This window comes from Magnolia sinica, chromosome 6 (genome assembly GCF_029962835.1).
Source record: "Magnolia sinica isolate HGM2019 chromosome 6, MsV1, whole genome shotgun sequence".
NCBI classification, from domain to species: Eukaryota; Viridiplantae; Streptophyta; class Magnoliopsida; order Magnoliales; family Magnoliaceae; genus Magnolia; species Magnolia sinica.
The window spans coordinates 9668865-9674995 of record NC_080578.1 but is presented as its reverse complement, the minus strand read 5'-3'; the positions used below and the strand labels follow the sequence as shown (position 1 = coordinate 9674995).

Below are 6131 nucleotides of genomic sequence, written 5' to 3'. Positions count from 1 at the left end.
AAGAGGAACAAAAAGGAAAAACAAAAACAAAAACAATGAATCTGGTCTTTTTATTTCACATGCATGTTTTCACTTAAGAAGATGAAAAAATATGGTGTTTCTTCGTTCTTCTCCATCCCATGGATGAATTTATTTAAAAGGTTTGGTTTTGCTTATTTTCCTTAGTTGTTTTACCTGCAACGGTAAATCTTTGGGTCTTTTGGCTGGCTGCCTTTATTTTCTACATTCCACATGAATTACTTTGGCATCTGAGTGCTGAGGTTTGTATAGCTTTTCAACATTTTTATACATTTTATATGCTTTCTTTCTCTTTTCTGATTTTTTGCTTGTATGCTGATGAGATCTGTAGTATGTTATACGGTGTTTGTTTGTCAGTACCAGTTCCTGTGACATTATTCCAAATATGGATTGGGCTATATGATCAATCGGTTTGGATTTTATAGTACCTCAAACAGTAATATTAGTACTAGTAGAAATACTTCTGAAAACATTTAGCAATGTCTACAGGGACATCAATGTCTGCAGTTACCTAATCGTGGCTACTACTGACCATTTGAGGAGATTCATCAATAAAGATCCAGAGGGATTTGGTGAGATATATGCTATTTTGCTTTCATATTCTCACAGTACAAAATTTGGTTGTCATGCTTGTATGTATATTTTGTACATATAGAAGCATTCTTTGTGATGGGATATTTAATTTTTAATAGTTACTGTCACTTGGTAGTAGGTTTCGAGCAGTGAAGCTTTACCCCTGTTCTCCGCTGCTCTGTAGATAAGACTGGTGAACTAGGTTTTCTATAGCTGTCCCATAGCAGTTACATCCATGTGTATTGTTGGTGAAATGTACAGTCAAGAGTCAAGCAAGCAAGTTTGTACTTCATATCTGAAAAAAACAGAAACAAGGGTTTTGTATCTTTAAAAAAGAAGTATGGAGTGGCAAACAGTTCATGATCTTACCAAATAATCTGGAAACTAGAAGCTACCTTGGTATTAACCTGCTTACAGAAGTCATAAAAATGTTGGCTATTTCTGAGATATTGCTGGTTACCTTTCAAAAGAATCAGGTATGTGGTTGACATTCCTAAATTATTCCAGTCATATTCGGGAGCTATAGTGAATAGAATTAGCAACTATCTGTGAAAGCCATAAATCACGGGATCGTTTGATTGCTCTCTTGACCGTAATTGTTTTTCTCTAATTTGTTAGAACTGAAATTGCATCCATTGCATACACTGGATGTTTTGTTTCTTCATCCAGTGGCATTATGTCATCGAATGTAACACTCTTCCATAGCATTTCATCCTTGTTTTTTCTTAATAAAGTTTGTCATTCAAGGAATGATTAGAAGGAAAAAAAGAAAAAGGAAAAAGAAACAAAAAACACATTGCAATTCAAAGTAGCATTTATCTATGCTTGGGTTTCACTCCTCTTAACAGCATTTATCTTTTCATGAGTTAGAATTCCCTTTTGAATCTATTTTGCAAATGGTATGATGCTTGTACCTGTGTAAGCATTTCTCTAAAAGCATTTCCCATTTTCCTTTTATCAGTTCTGGGCAGTTACACACTGTTTGATTCCTTTGTTCCACTGGTAGTGAGCTATTTACTCCGCGGATGGATCACAAGCCTAAAGTCCCAAGGTTCTGTTGCATTTCCTCTCCTGTACAATCCCGAATCTGTTCAATATGGCACTTCCAAGGACTCGGAATTTGTCAAAGATGGATCAAGAAAATCAATGCGGGTATGGTTCTTTGGAGACAATTTCTCAGTTTGGGTACCTGATTTCCATTAGAACTTTAGAATATGTTAAAACATTACCATGTTGGCTAAAAGAAATATAAGATTATTCTAAAGTCCAATTTTCATGATTGCAATTATTTGATTTTCCAATTGTCAGAATCAATTTCTCATCTTGTGTTTTTTTATTTTTTTTTATTTTATAATTATCTTTCTCTGTTTGTTTCTTTCCCCTTGTTTCAGAAGTGGTTCTCTCACAATTACTTCTCACAAACAGTGGGAAACTTGATAATTCAGAAAATTAGGTTGCTTTCATTGATGAATCTGAGAGATCTTGTTCCTTCAAGTCAGAGTTTAGTCTGAGAGCTTGCACTTTTCATCTTCCTATACCAGAACATTGCCACACAAGAAAAGAAAATATGGATGCAACCAAACGCTGCCAATCTCCCAGAACAGTAGTCCGGCACTTACATAGGTCTTATTGTTTAGTAATCCACTATAAATATTTTTAAACATTTTATTTTTAGCAACATTTTAGTAATCCACTAATCTCAAAATTTTCACCCTAAACATTTCCTTCCTATCTCTATTTTCTTCATTTCACCACAAAATTTTATTTTGTATTTTCTGTTGCCAAATGTTTTTTTTTTCCTGTCTGGATCATGTGGAAGTTTTCAAAATGCTGGAAGTGGGAACATGTGGTTCCATTATGTTTCGTGATAACCAAAAATCAGATCCAACTTTACTGTGCATGGCTCATTCGGTTAGTTGTTTTTCTTTCTTTCTTTCAGATATAAATTCATGTGGAACTTTTTTTTACAAGTTTGTAATCACCTCTTACCATAAGATTGACATTTGGAGCATATGTATCTATGGAATAACCTGGAACAGTGGCTAATGGCTAAGATTTGTTTTGTAGGTTAGAACTGACCGGTAACCATTCTTTTCTCTATTGGAAGCTCCATACTTCCATAGGTACGGCCCACAGTAATGTTTATAACTGGTCATTTTGTTGGTGTGCAAGTAGTCACAAAGTGTGAAGGTAAGCAGGAACTGATTTGAGCATGGGAATGGAGAAGCTTCAGCTTCAAAATGTTAGCAAGTATAAACAGCTAGGAGGCAGGAGCAGGAGCACAAATCCAAAACACAATTCAAAGTGACAGTGGCACCTGGGTAGAAAATTTTACAGCCAAGGTTGTGCAGTTCTTATGTTGTTTTTTTTTTTGTGGGTCCAGCATGAACATGCATATCTGACATCTTTCATTAGTGGTTTTTTTTTAAATTAAAAAAAAAAAACCATGACCCTCCAACAGTTTTGTCTTATTGAAACTTCCATTTGGAAATACTACATCCAACAGCAAAATATTAGGGGGAAAAATCAACTATGTTTCCTTTTACTTCTCAAGTTAGGTAGAGGTTCAACCATTGAGATCAACGTTGTCACCCTTCTTCATCACCATCATCATCTAAGCTTTATCCCAATTAATTGGGGTCAGTTACAAGAATCCTATTCCGCCATTCCACTCTATCAAGGGCCATACCTTCAGCAACATTTTATTTTCCTAACTTAATCCCAATTGAAATTTCATGTATTTGAACTGTGAAAAAATCTGTCTCCATGAACTCTCTACCCTTCTCTCTTTTGGCTATAACTATTTTGTTAATGGCTGGTTAACCTTTGAACTTGTTGCAGATGAAGATGAGCTTTATATGATTTCACTAGATGGGCAACTATTCTGAAATCTTTAATATGGCGTTCATACTTCATAGTTTCTCTTGTCAAACTTGTTCAAGCAAATTGGTTAGGCGGATCATTAGTGGTTCCCTGGAAGCATTTGATGAGGAGTTGGCTTTCCCTTTCACCAATGGAATGTCTTCGAACCTGAATTTTCAAAGGTTTTCTCCAATTAAAAGATGATTTTACCTCTATCATCTATCTATTAAAATGCAGAGACTCCAAAATCATCTGTTATATGTATTTCCTAATCATTTATCTGACTTAGTTGTATGCCACCAATGCAATTTCTAGGTGCATGTGCATCATCCATCATGTTCTTGCCAGAGTATCAAGCCTTGGATTGTGAGCAGCATGTCTGGATTGTGATCATGTTTCTGTTCTTGCTGATTTTGTGAGTAGATAATGGGTCTGAACTGTCCTTTCAGAGTCAAAGCAGGCCTTGCAAACAAGTTCATAGACAAAGCTCTCGAGTTCAAACCAAAGCTTCTCATTCTTATCATTCCAAAAGAAACAGAAAGGTAATGCCTTTGGTAAGGTTTTATTATTCTATATGCATGTAGACCCAAAAATCAGGCATTCATCAGGTGGGCCACACATGTATATTGGATGTGGCCATTAGCCAAAACTTTCTATTCGTCCATTCTTTTGTAGACTGGCCTACCTGGTGAGTGGACCTGCCTGATCTTTGGGTGATGTCATATATGTGATTGGGCACATGGTGAATGGCTTGGATTCCAGATGAATGGCCAGGTTGTTGTCTGTGGTTGGGCTGGGATCTTGAAACTGTGGGATCTCTCTCTCTCTCTCTCTCTCTCTCTCTCTCTCTCTCTCTCTCTCTCTCTCTCTCTATATATATATATATATATATATATATATATATCACCCACGTGCGATATTGATAGTGCAGGAAAGAGCACCATAGCCTTCTTTAAGCCATCTTTCAAGGCAGTGTTTGTCGGCATCGGCGGCATGTAACACTAACAAAATTCATATTTTCTGTCTGACTTTGTCTTTTGTACTATCTATCTTTATTTGACATTGAGGGATTATTTTCATCCATTTTTGTTTCAAAATTAAATTCAATGTTATATCATCTTGCATGTTCTTGGTGCTCTGTTGTGTTCTTGGAAGTCTCTCATCAACATAGCAGACCTCAGTATTGCACTGGTTATCCAGATTGCTGCTCTGTTGTGTCCCACCATTGATGAACCATGATAAAGAAAAATCTCTTCAATATCAAATTGTAATTTTTTTTTTTTTCTGTTGGTACAAATAGCCTGGTAAGAAGAGAAATATCCAATGGCCCATGTTCAACTGAAAAAAAAAAGTTTATTCTTGGTTTCTAATCTCTCCATCCACACCTTCACACACAAAAATGATTTGGATTACGTAAGCATGGGTCCCACTTGTCAGAATTAATAACCAGTGACCATTGTAGAAAGCCTCAGATCACATCTCCTACAAATCATCTTGTAGTAATATGAATAGGATTTGAATTTATTTTTTCTTCTGTTGATAATATTCATTAATCAGCAGTAAAGATGAAATCAGTGATTCTAAAATAAAATTTTTTTTTAAAAAAAAAAATCAAAAAGAAGAAAAGTTCACCTTGAAAATATGGAATTCCAAGCCGGTCATTATTTGATATATGCTTTTCACTGAACGAATGCTCGTTTTAATTAGATATGATTCAATCTTAGGATCTGTGGTTTCTGTATAATCTGTTATCCAGTACATATCAACAATTTTTTTCTTTTACATACCTTTTGGGCTTGAGTATCTGAAGCTAACATGCTTAGCAAGTATTAACGCGAATGAACGTGATATACGTTTCATGGAGGACAACTGGGAAAGTCCGGTAGGCCTTTTTTTAAAATTCGAATTGACTGATTTACTTTTTTTTTTTGTTGTTGTTGTTGATTTTGTCTCTTTTCTTAGTATGATTTGGGCTAGATCAATTAAGTATGATTGAGAAGCCTGAGATACAACTTGAATTGTAGCATGTACTAATGTTACATTAGATAATAACTATAAGCTTAAGAGCACCTAGTTGATCTGGAAATTCTGGCATAGTTAACGGTTCTTATTAGCAAACTCATTTTCCATCCTTCTCTTTTTTTCTTTTTTTATGAAATGTTGATAGGTTATTGGAGCTTGGGGATTGGGCTGGGAAATTTTGATGGATGGGATGGAGGTTACACAATTCACATGCTTCCAGCAGGTATCGTAAATCTTTTTATAAATTTTTTGTGTTTTGTGAGAGATCTAAGCTGTGAATCAGATAGAATCTATTTGCGAAGATCACCTGGCACAAAAGTCAGGTAGGTTCATTCATCTGGCAGCCACATTGAGGTTAAGTGGATGCATTTTATCTATGTTTAAGTGAATTTTATGTTCAAAACCAAGATTTGCTTGATACAGGATGGTGAAAATGATGGGGTTTTCTCCTAGGCTCGACCAGTCAAGAGCCTCACTCGACCGGTCGAGGGTGCTGGTCGACCAGTCGAGGACTGGCTCGACTCAAACTCCAGCGAGCTTGGTTGGAATTTTTCCGTGGTGCTCGACCAGTCGAGGGAGGTGCTCAACCGGTCAAGTGGGCCGCTCGACCAGTCTAACACTCTGCTCGACCAGTCGAAATTATGCAGATTCATTCC

The 6131-nt window shown here is 36.1% G+C and overlaps 1 long non-coding RNA gene across 1 annotated transcript; it reads left to right on the top strand.

Moving 5' to 3' along the window:
• Positions 1-3039: 3039 nt before the first annotated feature.
• On the top strand, positions 3040-5903 carry LOC131249856 (uncharacterized). Its single transcript, XR_009172876.1, has 3 exons — positions 3040-3635; positions 3877-3995; positions 5621-5903. It is a non-coding gene; the product is annotated as an uncharacterized LOC131249856 (long non-coding RNA).
• Positions 5904-6131: the final 228 nt, after the last annotated feature.